Here is a 26,641-nt window from a genome sequence, read left to right as displayed (position 1 = left end):
CCTGCGCGGTGGGGAATACATGCGGGAGTAGTCCGATCCCGGACTCCGACATGCGGCAGCGCCCACATCTCGTAACCAGCGCGGTGACAGTCCAAACCGCTCTGGAGCCTCGGGTGATCTTTCTGGAGATATTTGCACGATGTGCAGTCCCGGAGATGATGACTGTTCTCCTGGGGACCTCTCCGCGGGCGGTCCAGTCTTCGCCCTCGACGTCGAATCCCTTGACGTCGACGACGTCTGCGTCACCATCGGCAAGTGTGAGGTATGCCGTTCTGGTCTCGACGCCGGTCGTGGAGACCTCGATGTCGATCTCCTCTTCTCTGGCACCTGACGTCGGCTAGATGACCTCGACGTCGGCCGTGTCTTCGACGTCGACCTCTCTCGCCGTCGACTGGGCGACTTCGACGTCGACCTCTCTCGACGTCGACTCTTCGACGTCGACCTCTCTCGCCGTCGACTGGGCGACTTCGACGTCGACCTCTCTCGACGTCGACTGGGCGACTTCGACGTCGACCTCTCTCGACGTCGACGTGGTGATCTTGACGGCGACCTCTCTCGACGTCGACTTCTTGACGTCGATCTTCCTCTCGACGTCGACCTTCTATGTCGCCGAGTGGGGGTAACCATCGACGGCGACCGGCCCACTCGCGGCGGAATGTACGTCGCCGCATCTCTCGATGTCGACCCCCTCGAGGGTGGCGGAGAGTGTCTCGACGTCGACGGAAGCCTCGACGTCGACGGAGACAGTTCAGATGTCACCAGACTAGCAGCCTTCGAGCCCGAAGGGCCGCCTCTCGACGCCGACTTACTTTTGCGCGGCGGAGACTCTTGATGGTGGGATGAATCCCTTGACGCCGAAGTTCTCTGCCTCTTCGCCGGCATCCTCGACGTCGACGGCGAACCTCTTGGACTCCTGGTCTTCTTGGAGCCCGGGGAGCTGGTATGTCGCCGTTTCTGTACTTGCGTAGCTGAAGAAGGTGGTCTTGATGAGGAATGCTCGCCTTCACGACGGCTTCGTTCCTTCTCCAGTCTTGCATGCAGTTTAATGCGCTCTCTGTCCCTCAGAGTGCGCTTTGAGAACTTCTGGCAGTGGGGACACTGGTCAGGATCGTGTTTTGATGGTAAACACACAATACACACCGAGTGTGGATCCACCAGTGCCATTTTATTACCACAAGAAGGGCATTTCCTAAATAAAGGAGACATTCTGACTGGAAAAAAATTGGAAAATTCACTGGAACCAGCAGAATTAGCCCTTATAAGCCAGAAAACGTCGAAAAAAGCTAGAAAAAGCTGTAATTCAAAATTTCAGTCAAAAAACTGAAGAGCTCAAGCTCCAGGATCCTCACAGAAGGAGCCGGAAAAAAGAACTGGCCCAACTGTCACCTGTAGTGCATCATGGGAGCAGGGGGTCACGGGCAGGCCTTAAAGGCACGGTCCCCCTACTCTAATGCCTTAAAGGCAAGGTGTCAGTTTTCTTGGATTCTTGATACTCTACTGCAGCCTACTGGCGAATGCCTACAATTACATGTTGCTTTATGGCAATAAAGCAGTGCTGTGTTATAATTTGCCTAATGCTTCCTTTTTTCCTTACGGGTTACGGGGGCACTACTATGCAAAAATATGTAATTTACAGCATTGCCATGTTTTGAACATTATTAGGCTGCATTTATATGTTTTCACATATGTATATATATATATATTTATATATATGTATTTTCTATATGCTCCGGGATCCCGCACATGGGCGGGGATTATTCATAGATTATGACTATTGATGAGTATCCCCTGGATGAGAACCAGCGGGGACCAATTGCTGAAAGCAGCAAATTGTCTGGAGAGGCTCACAAAGGCGGCATGCCTTTGAAGCTTCTTCTTCGTGAACCCTGCCCATCCTGGGGGAGGAGGCGTGGCACCTCGTCCCAGGATGTGCATTGTTTCAGGCCCCCCCCACCCAAGAGCAGCAAGCTCTCGACCCAGGGGTCCAGAGACATGTCTGGTGGTGGCAGCCTAAGCAGCCACTCAGTCAGGTCACTAGAAGTTGGTTGAATTTCAGGGGGCATCTCTAAGATGCCCTCTATTGTGCATTTTACATTAAATCCCACACTGGCATCAGTATGGGTTTAATGTTCTGAGAAGTTTGATACCAAACTTCCCAGTCTTCAGTGTAGCCATTATGGTGCTGTGGAGTTCATAATGACAAACTCCCAGCACCATATACTCTTAATGGCAGCACTGCACTTACAGTGCCCATGAATTTACTTGGGCACTGTAGTGGTACAGGGCTCATGCACCTGTACCCTCACCACTGGCATAGGGCACCCAGCTAGAGGGGTGACTGATGTATGCCAGGGCAGTGGGATGTGTGCCATGTCGACTCTTCACTTTGTTCTGCACCAAGACACGCAGGGTGCAGGGCCTCTAAGGGTGGCCCAATAAGTGCTACAGCCCTTAGAGGTCTACCCTGGTCACAGTGCCCTAGGTACCTGTGGCACCATTTACCAGGGGCTGACCTGTGGCCAGAGTTGCCAATTGGGTTAGTTTTGGGGAAAGAACACAGGCCCTGGGAACCTGACTGGCAGGGACCCAGGGCACACCAAGAAAAAGTGCATCAGGAGTCTGGCAAAAAGTGTGGGGGGGCGGGGGAATACTGCAACAGAAACCCACTTTCCTACACCACTTCATGAGTGACCCAGCTGTGCCGGAATCGTCCCTCTAAGCTGCCTGCCCCGGACTGCGAGAACGAGTTGACGCACACCACCCGGCTGACCTATTTACTGCACCCAGCTCGCCCAACCTGGTTACCAACGAACCAGCTGTGCTCCCGTGGTCCTCAGGCCCTTGGAACCTGCTGCCTTGAGTGTGCCTCTCGGACGTACCTTTAAGTCCCCTTGTATAGTGTGTCTTCAAATGGTCCCCTTCATAGCGCACCAGCTACCAACAACCTCAGCACCCTACTCTGGCCAAATCGGGGACGCTCCCAAGAATGCGCTGGTGGAACTTTGGACTTGGCCTTGCTTCTTACTTAAATCCCCAAGGTGAACTGCGAAATCCAACTGTACGATTTTATATGCATTTTTCTATTTTCCCCCATTGACTTCAATAGTGCGTACTTGTGCACATAGTTCATATCTTAAAAAGTACTTCCAGTAGAACTAAGCTCTTGGTCTGAAAAACTTACATTAAATGTAATTAAATTTTTAAAAATAAAAATCGGTGTTATTTTTATAAATTGGTCTCAGATTTATTCTTGAGCGAGTCTCATTTATTGCCGGAGATTACAACAAATGATTAGCACAACTTACTGATCACGCTAACTACTAGCCCACACTATCACAAATAGAGCATTAATATCATCTTCTTTTGCCTTTGTATACCAATCTGGGTCTCACTGGACTCTGCGCAGTGTACTTCATTTTAGTGCACTATATAGAGAGCCAGGGTCCTACACCAAGTATTTTAGGGAATCTGTTACCCATGGCAGAGGCAGCAACAGCGGGTGAGTTCTAGTAACTGGGAAAGGGGGAAAATAAAAGATTATGCCCAGTTAATCATTATGCCCGATACCACAAGGAATAGTGAAAACTCGCGGATGACCGGGTCCAGAATCTCACCCGGGTGACTCGAATAAAGAGTAATGTCATCCACATCGAGCAATATAAGGAAAATGCTACTAACCAGTATGCATCTGTTCTTGGCATGTAGACCTGCAGATCCACACACTATGCATAGATCGCCATCTGGTGTTGGGCCCGGATGTTTGCGCTTGTTTTCGTCTTGGAAAAGTCTTTGGAAGTCACAAGATAGGTGACTCCTCCTTTGGATGATAGTGCGCATGGGCATCTGCTCCATCTTCAGATTGTTTTTCGCCAGCAGGGAAATGGAGTTTTGTGAGAAACAGATAAGATGCCCATGTGTGCTGTATCTAAATAAGATAATACTGGAACAGATAAAGGTAGCCGGGGAGGTGGGTGGGCGTGTGTTGATCTGCAGCTCTACATGCCAAGAACAGATGCATACTGGTAAGTACCATTTTCCGTTCGAGGCATATGAGCTGCAGATCACAAACTATGCATAGATTGTATAGCAGTACCCCTCCTTAGCGGCGACCACCAGTATCTGTTGCAGTAGCTTGAAATAATGTTTCGAGTACAGCCTGGCCCACACAAGCTTGCTGTTTTGTTTGCACATCTACACAATAGTGCTTTGTGAATGTGTGCGGTATAGACCATGTAGCTGCTTTGCAGAGGTCATCTATGGGAATGTCACTAAAAATGCCATTAAAGACCCTAACTTTCGGGTAGAGTGGGCTTTAGGGGGAACTGATAATGTACGTTTTGCTTTGTGATAGAAAATCTGTATGCATTTGACAATCTACCTTTCTATCTCAGATTTTGATATGGGGTTGCCTTTATGTGGTGGTGAGAAAGATACAAAAAGTTGTTTGGTCTTACGAAAAGGTTGTGTTCTCTCAATATAATAAAGGAATGCTCTTTTAACCTCAAGAGTATGAAGAGCTCTTTCTGCGACTGTTTGTGGTTGCGAGAAGAACACTGGCAACTCTACAGACTGACTCAGGTGGAAGGGAGAAATAACTTTAGGGAGGAATTTAGGATTAGTTCGGAGAACAACCGTATTATGATGTATTTGTAAGAAAGGTTCCTGAATGGTTAGTGCTTGGAGCTCACTAACTCTTCAAAGAGAAGTGATGGCCACTAAAAAGGCAACCTTCCATGTTAAAAACTGTAGCTCACATTTATGTAGAGGTTCAAAGGGAGGACCCTTTAGTCTTGTGAGAACTATGTTTAAATTCCACACAGGTGAGGGTGGTACTCTGGGAGGAATTGTTTTGAGGCCTTCCATAAATGCTTTGATGGCAGGTACTTTGAAAAGTGATAAGTGTTGCCTATTTTGTAAATAGGCCGCTATGGCAGCGAGGTGCAACCTGATCGATGTATAAGCAAAGTTACACCTTTGGAGATGTAGTAAGTAACCTAGGATGTGTTGGATAGACACATCTAGGGGGACTGATGGTGTTATGACCATATATAACAAATCTTTAACACTTGGCTGCATAGCAGGCTCTAGTGGTGGGACGTCTAGCCTCCTTAACATTCATACAGTAAGGGGGAAGGTTAAGGTAACCGAATTCTAAGACCTCATGAGCCAGATCGCAAGGTTGAGCTGAGCTGGGTATGGGTGTCTTATCTCTCCACGGCTCTGGGTTAAGAGGCGTGGGGATAGGTGCAGTTTTTGGTGCGGAACTACAGAGAGTTCCAGTAACGTGGTGTACCACGGTTGTCTGGCCCAAGTTGGAGCAACTAGAATGAGTGAGTGCTGCCGTAGCTTTCGCACCACCAGTGGAATGAGTGGGAGGGGCGGAAAAAGAGTACGCAAATCTGCCTGACCAATTCATCCATATCGTATTGCCTTTGGACAATGGGGGTGGGAATCTGGCGGCGAAGCTTGGGCATTTGGAGTTTGTGTGTGGCGAAGAGGTCTGTGTGTGGTTAGCCCCATATTTGAAAAAATGGTTGAAGAACTTGCGGATGAAGTTTCCACTCGTGAATCTGTTGCGTTTGACGACTTGACAGATCGGCTATGTTGTTTTGGACTCCCGGGACATGTTGGGCTAGGAGAAAAATGTTCTGCGGTATAGCCCATCTCCATATGCTTTGTGTTAATTGAGAGAGCTGTAGAGAATGCGTCCCGCCTTGTTTCTGTATGTAGTACATGCGGTCATGTTGTCCATGCGGACTAGGACAGCCTTGCCTGATATTTACTTCTGGAATGCCTTTAGGGCTAGGAATATGGTTAGTAACTCCAGGTGGTTGCTGTGGAGTAATTTCTGTTGAGGAGTCCAACTGCCCTGCATGGTGTGATGTAAAAGATGAGCTCCCCAGCAGGAGAGCATTGCGTCAGCTGTCAGGACAATCTGTGGAACTGGCTCTAGGAAGAGGCACCCTTTGTAAAGGTTTTTGGTGTTCCACCATTGCAGAGAGCGATGAGTGCAACAGTCTACCAACACCAGATCTGTTAACTGACCTTGAGCCTGGTTCCATTGGCATGCTAGGCACTCTTGGAGAGGACGCATCTGGAGTCTTGCGTGAGGCACAATGAATATGGAAGAGGCTATCATCCCTATGAGTTGCAAGGACACTTGAGCTGGAAGAGTGTGTTGCGGTTGGAATTTGGTGAGAAGAGTTTGCATGCTTGCTATCCTGGCGGGACTGGGATAAGCGAGCGCTTTTGAGGTGTCTATTGTGGCACCTAGGTACTGTTGTATGTGGGACTGTTGTAGATGAGACTTTGCGTGGTTTACTGTAAACCCCAATTCGTGGAGTAGTTGAATAGTGGCGTGAGTGTGGTGTACACATTGACTGTATGAGCTGGCTTTTATGAGCCAGTCATCCAGGTATGGGAAGACGTAAATGTGTTGTCTTCTTAGATGAGCTGCCACTACCGCCAGGAACTTGGTGAATACCCGGGGTGCTGTGGTGACTCCAAAAGGAAGTACTTTGAATTGGTAGTTGTTGACCGTCCACTACGAACCAGAGATATTTCCTGTGAGATGTGTGAATGGGAATATGGAAGTAGGCGTCCTTGAGATCTAGATTGGCAAGGAAGTCGCCTTGTGAAAGAAGAGGAAGGACCTGCATAAGTGTGACCATGTGAAAATGGTCTGACTGTATGTAGAGGTTTAGGGATCTGAGGTCCAGAATAGGTCTCAGAGAGTCGTCCTTTTTTGATATGAGAAAATAGAGAGTTAACTCCTGTGTTTTGTTGGTGCAGGGGAACTGGTTCTATTGCACGCTTTTGTAGGAGGGAGATGACTTCCTGCTTGATCAGTGATAAATGTTCTAACGACATTGGGCGCTGTTTGGGTGGTATGTTCGGAGGGAGGGGGGTTAGAGGTGAGTTCTAGACAGTAACCTGATTGGACGATTTGTCTCACCCACCTGTCTGTGGTGATGTTGCTCCAAACATGCAGGAACTGTTGTAATCTTCCCCGACTGGACTGGAATGGGCCGGAGGAGGGGGGTAGGGACGATTGCAAGTCATTGGGTAGGGGTGGAGGCAGAGTGGGTGTTGTTGGTCTTGCCTCTACCTTTGTTATTGTTGCCACTGTAGCCTCCTCTCTGGTAACTTCTGGTGAATGTAGACTGGGTTTGAGTCTTATAAGAGGTGGAGGAGTTGCCAGAGGAGTAGCCTCTGGAGGTGCCCTTGTAAGAGGGAAGACAAAAGGAACGTCTGGGAGATTGCGATTGCAAGGCTCCCATTGATTTAGCTGTGTCCGTGTCCTCCTTCATCTTTTCAAGGGATGAATCTACATCAGGGCCAAATCGGTGTTCCTGATCGAATGGTTGGTTTAAGATGGAACTTTGTACTTCAGGTTTAAAACCTGAAATGCGTAGCCAGACATGTCTACGCAGGAGAACACTTGTGCTGACAGCTCTGGAGGCTGTATCTGCCACTTCCACAACGCAACGAATGGAGGTGTTGGTGATGAGTTTCCCCTCCTGTATAAGGTGATTGTCCGGGAGGTGTTGCAATAGGGTTTCTAGCTGGTCATAATGTGCCCTATCGTACCTGGATAACAGTGCTTGAGTGTTGGCGATACGCCATGTTAGCTGCCTGTGATACGGCTCTTTTGCCAGAGGCGTCTAAGAGTTTGGACTCTTTATCTGGGGGTGGAGCGTCCCCTGATGTCTGAGAGTTGGCCCTCTTTCTAGCATTGCAGACTACAGGGGAGTCTAGTGGTACGGGCCCTTAATGTAAGCTGGGTCAGCTGGGGCAGCCTAGTATTTTTTCCTCGATCCTGGGCTTAATAACCCTAGCCCGGACACGATTTTTAAATACCTCAGGTGCATGCTTGGTGACTCCTTTTAGCATGGGCAGAAGAGTGGTGGACCTTTGTGGGTTATCAAAGGTGTCCATAAGGAAATGGTCTTCCACAGGGTCAGTATGTAAGTTAAGCCCGTGGTATTGGGCAGCTCTGTGGAGAAGCGGATAAAAACCCATTGTATCCTACGGAGGGAAAGGCCTGGAGGGGTAGATGTAATCCTGTGGAACATTAGGGACATCTGGCGTACTGTAATCTTCCCGGGGGGGTCAGGGGAATAAGGTGGACCCCTAGTGGCTCATCATCCGCACCCCCTCCTTTGTCATCAGAGGTGTCATCATCCATTGGTGGAGGAGATGGTGTAGGAGAATGGTGTGGTGGTGGTGGTGGAGGTGGTGGTGGAGAAGGGACCTTGAGGGGAGATGTGGCAATGTCCCTTTTTTTAGGTGGTGGAACCGGTACAGGCGTATCTAATAGTCTCCTCTTTGTACTCAAAGTCAGCTGACCAGTTTTAGGGTCTTTTAGAAGAGTTTTCTGTTTAGGGTCTCATCTAAATAGCTCTTCTGATAGAGGCTGGTCTTTCGGCGCCGACCGTTTCGGTTTGGAAGACTTAAGCGGCAATCCCTCAGGAATGTTTTTTTGTGGTCCTTTGGCTTGGAACTGTGATGTTTTACAGTCTCTGGCCATTTGTGGAACCGGGTGTTTTTTCGGTTCAAAGACTTTTTTCGGTTCCGAAGGGTGTGAATCGGAAGCTTTAGGGATTGGCTTTTTGCTCAGATCCGAGTGTTTTTTCGGAGTCGACGGAACGGTGCCTGTAAGTTTCGATGCCGGGTGCTTGGATGTGGAGGCAGCGATCAACATGGAGGAGAAGGGCGGTTTCTTTTTCGGTGCCGGTGACCGCTTGGTGCCGATGGTAGACTGACTCGAGCCACCTGAAATCTTAGTAAGCATCTTTGCCGGGCCCGAGGGTGTGGCATGGGAAGTAGTCTCTCGGTGTGCACCTGGGCCCGAAGGTGAAGGTGTGACCAAAGCCTTTTTCGATGGTGTAGGGAGTGGGTCAGGGTCGACGTCTTTACTTACGACCCGCTGCCCAGGAGTGATGTCCTCAAGGTCGGAGTCATCGGCTTCGGAGGCGCCGACGGGGCCTTCTTCGATTCGCTCCGGTACATCGACGCCCTCCTGGAAGATGTCATTGGGAATGGGTGAGGACGAGCGAGCCATTGTTCTCCTGGCTCAACGATCTCGAATGGTCTTCCTGGAGCAGGAAGAGGCACAAGCCGCACAGTCTCTGGCCTCGTGCTCCAGACAAGCAGAGGATGCAGAGGATGCATACCTCATGCAGATCGGTGTGGGGAAATTTCGACCCACATTGAGGACATTTCTTGAATGGCGTCCTTTCCATGAGCCAGATACTAAGGCCCAGGTAGGCCCGAAGGCCTTCGTCGACGACCAGAATCGAGGACTTCGATGTTGGAGATGCGCGACGACTAGGGATCGCGATCGAAAATACCGGAGAAGCGTGAAGGATTGCGTGTCGAGAGTGGAATCGTTACGGTTCCGAACTAGAGCGCGAGATACACATCCAAGCCTGATGGCGGAAAAAAATCTGAAGATGGAGCCGATGCCCATGCGCACTATCATCCCAAGGAGGAGTCACCTATTTCGTGACTTCCAAAGACTATTCCAAGACAAAAACAAGGGCAAACATCTGGTCCCAACAGCAGATGGCGATCTATGCATAGTGTGTGATCTGCAGCTCATATGCCTCAAACCAATATTACGGAGCGAGAATTGACAATGGAAATTTCGAACAGTCGACGACAGAGGTACAGCCGCTAACCTGTATAGCAAAGGAGACAGCGAGATGCTTTAGTTAAATACTTTTGCAATATGAGTGAGAAAGTGCCATCTTTCTTGCCTGGTATGCCCCCACTTTTTGCTGAATTGCTGAATGTACTTTGACTGAGTGTGCCCTGGACTCCTGCCAATCAGGTGCCCAGGGCCTATGTTCCTTCCCTAAAACAAACCCAAATTGGCAAACCTTGGCCACATGTCAGCCCCTGGTAAATGGTACCCTAAGTACCCAGGGCTTTGTGACCCAGGAAGGCCTCTAAGAGCTGCAGCACTCCTTGTGCCAGTCTTAGAGGCCCTGTACCCTTACACACACACACTGCCTGCAGGCTGAGTGTTTGGGTACAAGACAAAAACAAAGTCGACATGGCACACATCCCTGTGTGCCATGCCCATCACATGCACTGCCATGGCATACATCAGTCACCCCTCTAGCTGGGTGCCTTATGCTAATGGTGTGGGCACAGGAGCAAGAGCCCTGTGCCCCTACAGTGCCCAGGTTTTCCCTGAGCCCTGTAAGTGCAGTGCTGCCATTTAAAGAGTACATGGTGCTGGGAGCTCGTCAAACACGAGCTCCACAGCACCATAATGGCAACACTAAAGACTGGGAAGTTTGGTATCAAACTTCTCAGCACATTAAACCCACACTGATGCCAGTGTGGGATTTAATGTACCCAGCACCCCAGAGGGCATCCTAGAGGTGCCTGCTCGAACCGAACCTACAAATCCACGCCTGCTCTGAAGCTGCCTAGGCTGCCACCCAGCAGACCTGTTGCTGGACCCCTGGCTGCATTGCAAATACCCAGTCTAAAAAGACTGAAAAGCTAACTAATAGCTGCATAGCAAAAAACTGACACCGTGCCTTTAAGGCACACCTGACCCTCACCTTCCCATCATGCCTCAGGAGTGGCAGTTAGGTCAGTTGTTCTTTGCGGAGACTGAAAAGTCATGGCACAAAGAAGTAATAACCTCTGAAAACTATCACACCTTTGCCCGAGGAGGCGGGAGGGTTGCTTATGACTTTGATGAGGATACCCCTGGAAGAGAACTAGGATTACAGGTAAGAAACTAATCCTTCTCTTCCAGGGGATCCTCATCAATAGTCATAAGCATTAGAATAGAATAGCGAGCCTCACCTCATCCCCTTGCGGGCAAAGGAAAGAAATAACAGAGAAGGAACAGTATGCTTAGATAGACCCAGCTACCCAAACAGGTTCCTCAAGGAGGCTTGGCCTACTTGGGCATCCGCCCTGGAATCGGATTCGAGGCAGTAGTGCCTGGTAAAGGTGTGAACCGATTTCCAAGTGGCCGCCTTGCAGATCTCTGCCATTGGAACGTCATGCAAGAAAGCTACTGTGGCCGCTTTCCCCCTAGTAGAATGAGCCTTAGGGGCCGTTTCGCCAGCTGGTAAGCTAGGGTAATGCAGGAGACAATCCATCTGGAAATGGATCGTTTAGCTGCTGGGAAGCCTGTTCTCATGGCGCCATAGTTGACAAACAGCTGATCCGTCTTCCTAATGCCTCTGGTACTTGCCAGGTAGAATTTAAGTACCCTCTTGAGGTCTAAGGAGTGGAGCGACCGCTCAGCCGGGGTCGCTGGATTCGGGAAGAAGGATGGCAGAGAAATGGACTGATTAATATGAAAATCAGACACTACCTTAGGGAGAAAAGATGGATGTGCCCTTAAGACCACTTTGTTCTGGTGAAAAACTGTGTACGGCTCTTTAGTACACAGCGCCTGGATTTCGCTTACTCTGCGTGCCGATGTAATGGCCACCAGAAAAGCGGCCTTCCACGACAGATGCTGTAAAGAAGCTTTGTGGATCGGCTCAAAAGGTGGGCCCATCAACTTGGACAACACCAAGTTCAACTCCCACGGAGAAGGGTTTCGAACAGGGGGGTAAACTTTTTTTAACCCCTGCAAGAAGTCCTTGACCACCTGCATCTGGAAAAAAGAAGGTTGAGTGGGAGACCTCCTGTAAGCTGTAATGGCAGACAAATGGACCCTGATGGATGCATACTTCAAGCCTGATCTAGCTAAGTGAAGGAGGTACGGAAGGATGACGTCCTCCTGCCCCTTTGTAGGATCAAGGTGATTCTCCCTACACCAAATGAAGAACCTCTTCCACTTAAACGCATAAGACGCTCTCGTGGAGGGTCGCTTCGCTTCTTTGAGAATATGCATGCAGTCAGGTGGTAGACCTAAATGTCCGTATTGCAGGACCTCAGGAGCCATGCTGTTAAGTTCAGTGAGGGAAGGTTGGGATGTAGAATCCTCCCGCCCATCTTGGACAGCAGGTCCGGCCTGCAAGGCAGTCGCCTGTGAGGTCGCACTGAGAGATGGAGAAGGTCCGGGTACCACCACTGGCGCGGCCAGTCCGGAGCTATGAGGATCATCTTCATGTCGGATCTGAGCAGCTTGGATACCACCTTCGGAATCAGAGGCAGGGGCGGAAAGGCGTAGGCAAATGTCCCGGACCAGTCCATCAAAAGAGCATTCCCCCCTGGTCCCTGGACGGTGGAATCTGGACGCGAAGGCGTGGCATTTTGAATTTGTCGTCGTCTGCAAACAGATCGATGTCTGGACGACCCCAACAACGGAACAGGTCTGCCACCACGTCGTCGTGCAGCACCCAGTCGGGCTGATCTTCGAAGTGCCTGCTGAGTGCGTCTGCCTTGATATTCAACTCCCCTGGAAGGTGCACTGCCACTACGGAGAGGTTCCGGGCAAGCAGCCAGTGCCAGATCGCCTGCGCCTCCAGGGAGAGGGGGCATGACAGAGTCCTGCCCTGTTTGTTCAGGTAAAACATGGTCGTGGTGCTGTCGGTCTGCACCAGGACTGAGTCGGCATTGATTGCTGGGAGGAACGCCTTTAGAGCAAGGTGGACTGCCCGAAGCTCTAGCATATTTATGTGGTAGCCCTGTTCTTTTGCAGACCACCGACCTTGTATTTGGAGGCACCCCATGTGGGCCCCCCAACCTTGCAGCGATGCATCTGTCACCACCGATTGCACCGGAAGTGGGTGGTGAAACGGGACTCCCACCAACAGATTGTCCTGACGAGTCCACCATGCTAGGGAAGATTTCGCCACCTGGGAGAGAGAGATTCGATCTCCCCAACGGCCTGTGGACTGATCCCATTGGTCCTCCAGGGCTTGCTGCAAAGGTCTCATTCGCAGTCTGGCGTTGGGAATGAGAAAAATGCAGGACGCCATGGATCCCAGCAGAGATGCTACCTGCCGGGCTGACGGCCTCTGCATCTGCTGCATAAGCCTGCATTTCCTCTTCATCGAAGACACTCTCCCCCGAAGGATACGCTCTTCCCACGCTTGTGTCCAGAACGGAGCCAAGGTAGTGGATGGACTGAGTGGGCTGCTGCACGGACTTTGCCATGTTGACGTGAAGGCCGAGAGCGTGCAACTGTCTCAAGACAGATTTGGAAGTCTTTCTTCACCTGCTGCTGGGATGGAGCCTTCAGCAACCAGTCGTCTAAGTACGGGTAGACGAAGAGACCCTGCTTGTGTAGGCAGGCCGCCACCACTGCCATACATTTGGTGAAGACTCGCGGAGCCGACTTGAGTCCGAATGGAAGGACTTTGTACTGATAATGCTTGCTTCCAACCACAAACCGCAGGTACCTGCGGTGATGTTTCGCGATTGCAATGTGAAAGTACGCATCTTGGAGGTCCACCGAACACATCCAATCCCCGACTTGCAGATGTGGACATATTTGGTGAAGCGCCAACATACGGAACTTCCTTGACGATGAGTTTGTTTAGGAGACGAAGGTCCAGAATCGGCCGAAACTTGTGCTCTTGATCTTTTTTGGGCACAAGGAAGTACCGGGAGTACACTCCTTTTCCGACCAGCGAAGGAGGAACTTTTTCTATGGCCTGTTTTTGCAGAAGGGCCCTCACCTCCTTTTGGAGTAGTTTTAAGTGGTGAGGACGGGACCTTTTTGGCGGGATGTCTCTCGGCCGCGCTCGAAAACGTAGCGCATATCCATTTCGCAGTATATTCAGCACCCAGCGATCTTTTGTGATGCTGTCCCACTCAGCTAGATGTTGTGACGCACTTCCTCCCACTGGAGTGGGCAACGGTCGTAGAGGAAGCCACAGCTCATGACTTTCCTCCTCTGGTGGTAGTGGAGGACTGTTGCTGGTGTCCACCTCTGCCTCTGCCGGACTTTCCGCCTCGAAACTGCGATTTTCCTTGGGGTTTACTCTGAGACCACCGAGGGGTTTGAACCCTCTGTTGAGGCCCCTTTCGTTGGGTGGGTCGAAAACGGCGCTTGAATTCCTTTTTCTTCTCCAAGCCCACAGCTTTGAGGGTGTCTAGCTCAGTTTTAATGCGCCCCATCTCCTCATCCGTGTGAGTGCCGAAGAGGGAGTTGCCAGAGAACGGGAGGTTTAAAATCCGTTGCTTTGCGTCTGGCTTGAGCCCTGTCAGCCGCAACCAGGACGACCTCCTGGCGCACATGCCGTGTGTGTAAGAGTGGGCTGAGAGTAGCGCACCATCCGCCGCTGTGCTAATCGACTGATTAGCCACCAGAGCCCCTTCAGTAACAATCTCCTCAAAGTCCTTTTGGTCCTCCTTGAGGAGCTTGGACTTGAATCGCTCCATCGAGTCCCAGAGGGCCCTGTCGTATCTGCCCAGAAGCGCCGCCGCGCTGGAGATTTTGAGTGACGCCGCCGCGGAAGAGCAGGCCCTGCGTCCCCATGAGTCCTGGGTTCTGCTCTCCTTATCTGGAGGGACGGAAGAGGAGGCCGACGCCGTCTGACCCTTTCTTGCAGCTGCCACTATGACGGAGTCCGCAGGCGGGTCCATCTTCACAAAGACTGGGTCAGAGGTAGCTGGCTTGTATTTGGAGGATACGAGCCGGAACCGCTTTGACTGTCGCCGGGGTGAGAAAGGTGTCCATGACTGGTTCCATGATTCCTGGGACCAAAGGCAGCAGTGGACGAGAGGCAGACTTCTGGTGAAGTGTTTCAAAAATCACAGACGTGGTGACTTGGGGGACTGACATCTCAATCCCCAGCTTCTGCGCTCCCCGCTGCAACACCTCCTTGTAGGTGTTGATGTCTATGGGCGAGACCCTGGACACTGGGCTGCCCGATAGCGTGGGTGAATAGTCCCTGATGGAGGACCTGGAGGACGAGGAAGAGGACGATGATGGAGTCCTCCGCTTCCGGCGATGATCACGAGCCCGTGACCCAGATGAACGCCCCTCCCGTCTGGGGGAGCGCGATCTGCGTCGCCTGTCGTCCGGCGACCTCTGACGTGCTGGCCTGGGGGGGGACTAGCTCTGTCCACAGCCGCCACCAGCCGTTGCAGCGGAGAGTCATGCACTGGACTGACGTATTCCCGCAGCCTCCTTGTAGCCCCTGAGACAAGCCAATGATGTGCTGGCAGCAGCCATCTGGGTGACAGAGAAATGGTTTGAGTCTGAGGGGAAGACCTACGGGGTTGGCCAGCAGGCTCTCGTGAAATTGCCGGTCGTGGAGATGCCCCTGAGTGAGAGGAGGAATGGCGCGACGCCGACTGTCACCAGGACCACCGACCTGTCCGAGGCCTGTCTCGACGTCGAGCGTGGTCTTGACATCGATCCGCGGCGTCTCCTTTCTCGCCGGGACTCTTCTCTCGACGTCGAACGACGCCTCGATGCGGACCGGCGGCCATGTTCAGTGGGCGAAGAATGCCGCCTCGACGTCGAACGGCGATGTGAAGCCGACGACCGAGTCCCTCTCTCCCTCGACGCCGAACGCCGTGGGGACGCCGGCGGAGATGCTGTCACTCTCGACATCAACGCGGATGCCAACCTCGACACCGAACGCCTGCTGGATGACTACGGCGGAGGATCCTGCTGTCTCGACGTCGAACACTGATGGAGCCTCGACGACGGAGGGGATCGTGCCCTCGACGACGGAGGGGTGCCACTCCTCGACGCCGGTCGTCGAGATGACGACGGCGGAGGGTCCATGCTCCTCGACGCCGATAGTCGTCGAGATGACGACGGCGGAGGTTCCCTGCTCCGACGCCGATCGCCGCTGGGTTGGCGACGGCGGAGGTTCTCTGCTCCTCGACGCCGATCGTCGCCTGGTTGACGACGGCGGAGGTTCCCTGCTCCTCGACGCCTATCGTCGCCGGGTTGACGACGGCAGAGGTTCCCTGCTCCTCGACGCCGATCGTCGCCGGGTTGACGACGGCGGAGAGGCTCTAGATCTCTACGCCGATCGTCGCCGAGTTGACGATGGCGGTCTGGACTTCGACGTCGTCGACGTACCTGCTCTCGACGGAGAGCCCGCTGTCGAAAGTCTCTTCTTGGAAACACGACCTACCGGAACATCTTTCCTCAGCGCCGAGCCCGACGCTGAGGCGGAAGGACGAGAAGACTTGCTCCTAGATGAATCTCTAAGCCTCTTGGAGCCCTTCCTCACCGGAGATCGGCCTCTGGATGGTTGTGCCAGGCCGTAAATGCGAATTCGCTCTCTGTCCTTCAAAGTTCTTTTGGACAGGCTCTGGCAGTGAGTACATGTCTTGGAATCATGATCCTCCGGTAGACACAGGATACAGACCCTATGAGAGTCAGTCCTGGCCTTCTTCTTGCCACAAGCAGGGCAAGGATCGAAAAGAGAAGGGATTTCAAGTTGGAAAAAATGCCCAAAACTGCCTAAAAAAGACAGCCCCTTACTGACTTTGATGTAAAACGTCGAAGTAAGGGAAAAAACAGTTGAAAAATAGACAATATTTTCTGACAAACTCAGAAAAAAGTGGAGCTCTGTTGCCAGGATCCTTCCAGAAGGAGCCGGAAAGAACAACTGACCTAACTGCCACTCCGGAGGCATGATGGGAAGGTGGGGGTCAGGTGTGCCTTAAAGGCACGGTGTCAGTTTTTTGCTATGCAGCTATTAGTTAGCTTTTCAGTCTTTTTAGACTGGGTATTTGCAATGCAGCCTGGGAGCTTCCTATGCTTTCAGTGTTTTCTAAGAATTTCTGTTTTCTAAGCATTAAAACAGTTTCCAAACAAGTTATAAGGAATATGCTACTTACCAGTATGCATCTGTTCTCGGCATGTAGAGCTGCAGAGTTGTACACTTAGCATAGATCGCCATCTGGTGTTGGGCCCGGATGTTTGCAGTTTGTTTTTCTTCTTGGACAGTCTTTGGAAGTCACGAGTTTGGTGACTCCTCCTTCGGTCCGTACTGCGCATGGGCTTCGGCTCCATCCTCAGATTGTTTTTCGCCAACAGGGAAATGATGGAGCTTGGTAATCACAGTGAGAAACCCATGTGTGTAGTATCTAAATAAGATGTACTGGAACGGATACAGGTAGCCGGGGAGGCGGGTGGGCGTGTACAACTCTGCAGCTCTACATGCCAAGAACAGATGCATACTGATAAGTAGCATATTCCGTTCGAGGCATATGAGCTGCAGATTGTACACTTAGCATAGATTATATAGCAGTACCCAACCCTAGCGGCGACCACCGGTATCCGATGCAGTGGTTTGAAATAGTGTCTTTAGTACAGCCTGGCCCACTCTAGCTTGCTGCTTGGAATGCACATCTACACAGTAATGTTTTGTGAAGGTGTGCGGTGTAGACCATGTGGCTGCTTTGCAGATGTCATCTAAGGGTATATTCCCTAGAAAGGCCATAGAAGCCCCTAACTTTCTTGTAGAATGGGCTTTAGGCGGAACAGATAATGTTCTTTTAGCCTTTTGGTAGCAAATCTGTATGCATTTTACAATCCACCTAGCTATCCCTGATTTAGAAATGGGGTTGCCTTTATGTGGTGGAGAGAAGGAGACGAACAATTGTTTAGTCTTCCTGAAGGGTTGCGTTCTTTGTATGTAGTATAGCAAGGCCCTTTTTACATCGAGTGTGTGTAAGGCTCTTTCTGCAACAGATTGAGGTTTCGAGAAGAAGACCGGTAATTCCACCGATTGATTGAGATGAAAGGGGGAAATGACCTTGGGCAGGAACTTCGGATTTGTGCGAAGTATGACCTTGCTGTGATGTATTTGTATGAAGGGTTCTTGTATAGTGAACGCTTGTATTTCACCAACCCTTCTAAGGGAAGTGATAGCTACGAGAAAAGCTGTTTTCCAGGTGAGAAACTGTAGCTCGCATTTATGCATTGGTTCGAAGGGCGGACCCATTAGTCGTGTAAGAACTAAATTTAGGTTCCATACAGGGGAAGGTGGTGCCCTGGGAGGAATTACTGGTTTAAGGCCTTCCATGAAGGCTTTAATAGCAGGCACTCTGAAGAGAGATAAATGCTGTCTGTTTTGTAGATAAGCAGCGATCGCTGCTAGGTGTAGGCGTATGGATGAATATGCCAGGTTACACCTGTGAAGATGGAGCAGATAGCATATGATGTGCTGTATGGATGCATCTAAAGGGTTGATTGTATTGTTACGGCAGTAAATAACAAATCTTTTCCACTTTGCGGCATAACATGCTCTAGTGGTAGGACGTCTGGCTTCCATGATGATGTTCATGCAATCAGGGGGAAGGTTAAGGTATCCGAATTCTAGGATTTCAGGAGCCAGATCGCCAGGTTGAGCTGAGCTGGCTCCGGGTGCCTGATTTCTCCATGGTTCTGGGTTAGGAGGCATGGGGATAGGTGCAGTTTTTGATGTGGTACCACTGATAGTTGTAGTAGCGTGGTGTACCACGGCTGCCTGGCCCACGTCGGAGCTACCAGAATGAGTGTGAGGGAGTGCTGTTGTAGCTTCCTGACCACTAATGGAATTAGTGGGAGAGGTGGAAAGGCGTATGCAAATCTGCCTGACCAGTTCATCCATATCGCATTGCCCTTGGACAATGGGTGTGGGTATCTGGCGGCGAAGCTTGGGCATTTTTTGTTTTCGTGGGTGGCGAAGAGGTCTATCTGAGGATGCCCCCACTGTTGGAAGAATGGTTGAAGAACTTGCGGATGCAGTTCCCATTCGTGTAGTTGTTGCGTTTGTCTGCTGAGCAGATCTGCCATGGTGTTTTGTACGCCTGGAACGTGTTGTGCCAGGAGAAAGATGTTTTGGGGAATTGCCCATCTCCATATGCTCTGGGCTAAGCGGGAGAGCTGGGGAGAGTGTCCCCCCCCCCCTGTTTTTGGATATAATACATTGCAGTCATGTTGTCTGTGCGAATGAGGACTGCTTTGCCCGAAATCTGTTTTTGGAAAGATTTTAGGGCTAGAAAGATCGCCAAGAGCTCCAGATGGTTGATGTGGAGCAATTTTTGCTGTGGCGTCCATAGACCTTGCATTGTGAGGTGTAGGAGGTGCGCTCCCCAGCCGGAGAGCGATGCGTCCGCTGTTAGAATCACCTGAGGAACCGGGTCCAGGAACGGCCGCCCTTTGGAAAGGTTTGTGGTGTTCCACCACTGCAGAGAGTGATGTGTGCGGCCGTCCACCAACACCAGATCCGTCAGCTGACCCTGGGCCTGGTTCCACTGTTGTGCTAGGCACTCTTGAAGTGGACGCATGTGTAGTCTTGCATGGGGCACTATAAAGATGCAAGACGCCATCATTCCTATGAGCTTCATGAACACTCTTGCTGGAAGAGAGTGTTGGGGAAGGAATGTTTTGCGTAAGGCTTGAATGCTTGTGATTCTGGCTGTGTTTGGATAGGCAATACCTTTGGATGTGTCTATAGTGGCCCCGAGGTATTGCTTTGTGTGAGATGGTATGAGGTGGGACTTTTGGTAGTTCACCGTGAAGCCTAGCTGGTGGAGCAGTTGGATGGTGCTGTTTGTATGCTGCACGCATTGGTGGTAAGACGCGGCTTTTATCAGCCAGTCGTCTAAGTAAGGGAAGACGTGAATGTGTTGACGTCTGAGGTGTGCTGCTACTACCGCTAGGCATTTGGTAAACACCCGTGGTGCGGTGGTAACCCCGAAGGGGAGAACCGTGAATTGGTAATGTTGCCCGTCCACCACGAACCTGAGGTATTTCCTGTGAGAGGGGTGTATTGGAATGTGAAAGTATGCGTCTTTCAGATCCAATGTTGTGAGAAAGTCTCCCTGACAGAGGAGCGGGAGGACTTGTTGTAGGGGGACCATATGGAAATGGTCTGAATGTATGTAGGCATTTAGAGGCCGGAGGTCCAGAATGGGCCTGAGGGTCCCGTCTTTCTTTGGTATTAGGAAATATAGGGAGTAAACCCCTAGATTTTGCTGATTGATGGGGACCTGCTCTATAGCGTGTTTTTGGAGGAGGGAGAGTACCTCCTGTTTGAGCAGTGTGGAATGTTCTTGAGACATTGGGCGGTGCCTTGGTGGGATATTGGGTGGGGTAGATGTTAGCTCGAGACAGTACCCTGACCAAATGATTTGGGTCACCCATTTGTCCGATGTTATGGACTCCCATGCGTGGATAAAGTTTTGTAGTCTGCCCCCGACCGGAGTGGAATGGTCTGGGGGGAGCGGAGGGAAGTCATTGTGTGGGCGGGGTGGCAGAACGGGTGTTGTTAGTTTTGCCCCTGCCCTTATTGTTGTTGCCTCTGTAACCACCCCTTTGGTTGCCCTTTGAAAAGGTATTTTGAGGAGGGGATTTGTAGGAGGTAGAGGTGCTATCGGTGGAGAAGCCTCTGCCTGTGCCACGAAAGGAGGAGCGTCGAAAGGAACGTTTAGACGCTTGTGTTTGGAGTGCCCCCATAGACTTTGCTGTGTCTGTGTCCTTTTTCATCTTTTCCAACGCTTCGTCTACCTTGGGCCCAAAGAGCGTTTGTTGGTCAAAGGGGTGATTGAGTATGGACGCCTGGACTTCAGGCTTAAACCCTGAGATCCTGAGCCAGGCATGGCGACGAAGCAGGACACTGGTATTTATGGCTCTAGAAGCAGTGTCGGCTGCATCGAGGGCACACTTAATGGAGGTGTTTGTAATGAGTTTACCCTCCTGTATTAGCTCATGAGCCCTACGCTTCTGTTTCTCGGGGAGGTGCTGCATAAGAGCCTCAAGTTCATCGTAGTGTGCTCTGTCATAGCGCGCAAGTAGCGCTTGTGTGTTTGCAATGCGCCACATGTTTGCAGCTTGAGAGGCGGTGCGCTTGCCAGACGCGTCTAGGAGTTTGGATTCCTTGTCTGGCGGTGGGGCTTCTCCTGAGGACTGGGAGTTAGCCCGCTTTCTAGCTGTAGAGACAACTAGGGAATCTAAGGGAGCAGGGCCCTTAATGTATGCAGGGTCTGTGGGTGCCGCCTTATACTTTCTCTATTCTAGGGTTTAGTACCCAGGCCCTGACAGGGTCTTTGAACACCTCTGCGGCATGCTTGGTGACACCCTTAAGCATGGGTAAGATGGAGGTGGATTTGTCCTGTATGTCGAATGTATCCAGTAAGAAGTCGTCTTCCACTGGTTCAGTGTGCATGTCCACCCCATGGTAGTGTGCTGCTCTCTGCACTAAATGATGGAACCCTAAGGAGTCCTCTGGAGGAGACGGCCTGGATGGGTATAGGTCGTCCTGAGGAATATCGGGTACATCAGGGTTATTGTAATCCTCCCACGGGTCTGAGGTCCCTGGTGGAGTGGGATCCATGGGGGCATCCGCCGGATAATTGTCCGGGTCCCCGTCGTCCGGATCTGGGGACGGGGCCGGAGAGTAGTGAGGTAAGGGTGGCGGAGACCTGGGAGGGGGAGGGGGTGGAGGAGGTAGGGGAGGTGGTAGTGGGGAGGGCACTCTGAGGGGAGAAGTAGCAGAGTCCTTCCGTTTGGGTGGTGGAGGAGGAGCCGGAGTATCAAGGCGTCTTTTCTTGATAATTAAAGTCAATAGTCCAGTCTTTGGATCTTTGGACAGAGTCTTTTGTAAAGGGTCTGGTGTAAACAGAGCCAGTGGCGTCGAATCGTCCGTCGGCACCGGTGATTTCGGAACCGAGGACTTCGATTGTTTGTGTGCGCCATGCTTTTTTGGGGCCTCCTGTTTTTTCGGCGTCGAAGGAGTTTTCGGCGCCGGAGCGTCGGTGCCGACAGATTTGTGTTTGTGTTTGGTCGGCACCGAGAGTCCAGGCTTCCGCACCGGTGGTTTCGGAGTCGAGCTGGATATTGCTTTCTTCGGTGCCGGATGCTGTTTTTCGGCACCGGGCGTCGGCTGGCTCGATCCCGAGCTGCCGTGAGACTTTGGATGCTTCGACACCGAGCCCGAAGGTGGGGTGATCGGAGCTTTGGTCTTGGTTTTGCCCAGGCCGGCAGGCGAGGGAGTAACCTGAGTCTCTTTGGTTTTGGGCGCGGGGGTGGGAGGGGGCACAGTACTCACGGCTTGCTGCGCCGGTGTGATGTCCTCCACGTCGGAGTCGTCGGCCTCGGAAGCGCTGACGACGTCTTCTTCCTGCTCGGTGTGTGTGTTCGATCGAAAAGACTTACAGGCTGGGCAGTCTCTGGCCTCGTGTTCTGGAGAGAGGCAAAGATTACACACCTGATGGAGGTCGGTGTGGGGAAATTTAGACCCACATTTTGGGCACTTTTTGAACGTAGTCCTTTCCATCGGCCGGGACCGGAGTCGAGGAGGGCCCGAAGGCCGGTGCCGATGTACGGGATGGAGAAAAGTGCCGCTTCGAGAGATGAAGATGATGAAGAAACTCGAAGAGACGAGGATTTTCTGTCGAGGCTGGAACCGTAGAAGGTCGTAGAAGTTCGAAGCCGGAGCACGAAGTATCACATCCGAGCCCGATGGCGGAAAAAAACAATCTGAGGATGGAGCCGAAGCCCATGCGCAGTACGGACCGAAGGAGGAGTCACCAAACTCGTGACTTCCAAAGACTGTCCAAGAAGAAAAACAAACTGCAAACATCCGGGCCCAACACCAGATGGCGATCTATGCTAAGTGTACAATCTGCAGCTCATATGCCTCGAACTGTTGTTTCTCATGTTTCCAGCCAAAGTCATCAAAAAGACCGTCAAACAGCTGGCCGCCTTCCTCGAGACGAACGGATCCCTCGACCCATCGCAGTCCGGATTCCGTGCCAACCACAGCACCGAGACCGCCCTCATCGCCGCCACTGATGACATCCGAGCCCTGATGGACAACGGAGAAACAGCGGCCCTCATCCTCCTAGACCTCTCCGCGGCTTTCGACACGGTCTGCCACCGCACCCTAGTGCAGCGCCTCAGCAACGTCGGAATCCAGGAGAAGGCACTGGAATGGATCTTCTCCTTCCTCGACGGAAGAACAGAGTCCGCCTACCACCGTACAAGTCAGAGGCCACCGAAGTCATCTGCGGCGTCCCTCAAGGATCCTCGCTGAGCCCTACTCTCTTCAACGTCTACATGAGCCCCCTCGCGGCCATCGCACGCCAACACAACCTCAACATAATCTCCTACGCCGACGACACCCAGCTGATCCTCTCCCTGACCAACGACCCCGCCGCCGCCAGAGCCAACCTGCACGAAGGGATGAAAGAGGTAGCCGAGTGGATGACGACGAGCCGCCTGAAACTGAACTCAGAAAAGACGGAGGTCCTCATCCTGGGCTCCTCGCCCTCCGCCTGGGACGACTCCTGGTGGCCCCCCCGCCCTGGGCACCGCACCCAAACCGACGGACCACGCACGCAACCTGGGTTTCATCCTGGACTCCTCCCTCTCCATGACCAGGCAAGTCAACGCCGTCTCCTCGTTGTGCTTCAACATCCTGCGCATGCTTCGGAAGATCTTCTGGTGGATCCCCACAGAGACCAGGAAGACCGTCACCCAGGCCCTCGTCACCAGCCGACTGGACTACGGCAACGCACTCTACGCCGGAACCAAGATCCAGAAGAGACTCCAGCGCATCCAGAACGCCTCAGCCAGACTCATCCTCGACATCCCATGACACAGCCACATCTCCGGACACCTAAGAGACCTGCACTGGCTCCCGGTCAACAAGAGAATCACCTTCCGCCTCCTTACCCACGCACACAAAGCTCTCCACGATCAAGGCCCGAGCTACCTCAACAACCGCATCAACTTCTACGCTCCCAAACGCCACCTCCGATCTGCCAGCCACGCCCTCGCCGCCGTCCCACGCATCCGCAGAGCCACTACAGGAGGAAGGTCCTTCTCCTACCTGGCCGCCAAGACCTGGAACTCCCTCCCGACCGACCTGCGCCTGACCCAAGACCACCTCTCCTTCAGGAAGAAGCTCAAGACCTGGCTGTTCGAGCAGTAGCGGCACCCCCCACCCCCAGCGCCCAGCGCCTTGAGACCCTACGGGTAGGTAGTGCGCTCTATAAATGTCTTTGATTGATATAATGCTTTTTTCTTATGTGTAGTGGAAATTCCTTACAGCATGGTTCAGCTCTAGGGTTTATGGGCTGCAATTGCTTGTGTATACATATAGGTATGGATATATATATATGTGGGGCACATATAATATATTGTTTCCGGGATCCCGCACATGGGCGGGAATATTCTAATGCTTATGACTATTGATGAGGATCCCCTGGAAGAGAACCAGGTGCCCCCCCCCCCCCCAACCGCGATCAACTGAGGGTAAGATTTCCCCGACACCTAAAGGCACCCCTGCACGTGGCGCCCCACGGCTCCCTGTGTCCAACCCCGGGGTACCGACCTATCCTCCATCTACCCAAGTTACCTCTCGAAGTGGTGGTGGCACCTGAAGAGTCCTCGTCCCTGAGCTTGCAGTCTTTTTCCTAACCGGAGATTTCCCATTGACATCCATTGAGCACCCGAAGGCTCAAAAGCACCCTGCACCCAGCCGCCCGAGTGGCCCTGGCAGTGAAAACTCTACTCCTTCCGACTTCCCCACTTGCCCTAAGTAACCAGGAGCCCAGCTCCCACAGCTGCGTGGCTTGCCAGTCAGCAGCCACCAAACAAGGCCCCCCCTATCCCTCATAGGATAACATTGGGCCTAACTCTCTCTGCACCCGGCCGCCCTAGAGCCGCTGAGGGTGAACTAACTGTACCTACCTGACCCTGGGAGACCCCTGAGTCTGTGCCCAGAACCTCAACTCTGCCAGTCGAGTACTTACCCTTAAACCGCAAACTCTATTTTCCTCATAGGGTAACATTTACTGGCTTTTTCCTGAAATTTCTTTTAAGTGTGGACTTTTCAAATCTTCAAAAATTCACCAAAAATCAGCCGAGTGACAAAAACGAATTTACTCACCTGTTCCTAGGTGAACTCCCAGTGCTGGATCTTGGTGCCCAGCACTGACTCTGAAAAATCTCTACAACTGTACTTACCCTTAACTCAATTTTCTTCCATAGGAAACCATTGACTGTTTTTCTGTGAAATGTCTTCCAAGTGTCGATTTCTGCATTCTTTAAATATTCTTTAAAAATCGTATAATAAACGTAATTGCTTACCTGTTTTGGATAAAGGTCCCAGTACTGAGTCTAGGCACCCAGTACTGGATTACAAAAGTAACGAGAACATACTGTACCTGTAACCTGCATTTTCTTCCATAGGGAATCATTGATTGTTTTCTCTGAAATATTTTCTAAGTGTCAACTTTTAAAATAGCTAAATATTAGTTAAAAATCATTACAGTACTTAAGTCGACCTTCATCACTTGATTCCGAGAACTAACCCAGGACTGAATCTAGGATCCAGTCCTGGAATTCCAAAAGTAATCTAAAAAGTAATCTGTTGCAAATAACCTACTTTACCTGCAACTTGAATTTTCACCCATAGGGAATCATTGACTGTTTTTCTATGAAATTTCTATGAAATTTCTTCTAAGACAAATTTTAAAATAGCAAAATATTGCCTAAAAATCACAACAGTAACTAAGTCGACTTTTATCACTTGTTTCTAAGAACTGTCCCAGGACTGAATCTAGGATCCAGTCCTGGAGTTACAAAAGTAATCCTGAAAGTAATCTATTGCAAATAACTTAAAACTTCCATTGAGCTCAATGCATTATTGTGTTTTGAAATTGTGTTGCCTATTGCAACAACCTGTAACTAGCTACAAAAGTCAATTGCATATTGTGAGAAAGTGGCTCTGTATATACTGTTCCTTAATAGGTACAGGGTGTACAGAGTCCACAGTCCCCCAGGGTTTGACAGAGGTTAAAGTTGGGTATAACCTTACTCTCTGAAGTGGTAGCTTGGTCGAGCAGTAAGGCAGTACCAGAGGACAGTGTAAAGCATTTGTTGTACACACTCAGTCAGCAAATGGTTTCACACACTCAACTTAACTCTAGGCCAATGGTTTATATATAAAAAATATATGCTTGTTTAATTTTAGAACCAACACTTGGAGTTAAAATATACTTTCTCAACAGTAGATGTTTCATATAAATACTTTTGCAATATGCAATAGATTTTAGTAAACAGTTACAAGAGGTTGCAGTAGGCAACTCTATTTTTAAACACAACAATACATTGAGCTCAATGGTAAATTCAAGTTCTCGTTACTTTTGTAATCCAGTACTGGGCTCCTAGACTCAGTACTGGGAAGAAATTTCACAGAAAAACAGCCAATGATTTCCTATGGAAGAAAATTGGGTTACTGGTAAGTACGGTTGTGAATATTTTTCAGGGTCAGTGCTGGGCACCAAGATCCAGCACTGGGATCTCTCCTAATAGCAGGTGAGTATTTTCGTTTTCGTTACTCGGTTGATTTTTGGGGAATATATTAAGATTTATAAACTCCACACTTGCAAGAAATTTCAGAAGAAAACAATCAATGTTACCCTATGGAGGAAAATTGGGTTATCGGCTTTGGGGGAAGTACTCGACTTGCAGAGTTAAGGTTCTGGGCACAGACTCGGGGGTCTCCCAGGGTCAGGTAGGTACAGTTGTTACACCCTCATCGACACAGGGGCAGCCGGGTGCAGAGTGAGTTAGGCCCAATGTTATCCTATGGGAGGCAGGGGGGCATTGGTTGGTGGCTGCTGACTACCAGGCCACGCGCTGTGGGAGCTGGGCTCCTGGTCACTTGCTCAGGGCAAATGGGGAAGTAGATAGGTGTAGAGGTTACACTGCCAGGGCCACTCTGGCAGCTGGGTGCAG

The 26,641-nt window shown here is 51.1% G+C and overlaps 1 protein-coding gene across 4 annotated transcripts in view; it reads right to left on the bottom strand.

Moving 5' to 3' along the window:
* USPL1 (ubiquitin specific peptidase like 1) overlaps positions 1–26,641 on the bottom strand; it is a 352,126-nt gene that overhangs the window by 222,573 nt on the left and 102,912 nt on the right. The gene's annotated exons all lie outside the window — the stretch shown is intronic.

The sequence above is a fragment of the Triturus cristatus genome, chromosome 8 (assembly GCF_964204655.1).
Source record: "Triturus cristatus chromosome 8, aTriCri1.1, whole genome shotgun sequence".
In the NCBI taxonomy this organism is placed as follows: Eukaryota; Metazoa; Chordata; class Amphibia; order Caudata; family Salamandridae; genus Triturus; species Triturus cristatus.
This window is presented reverse-complemented; position numbering and strand designations above follow the sequence as displayed.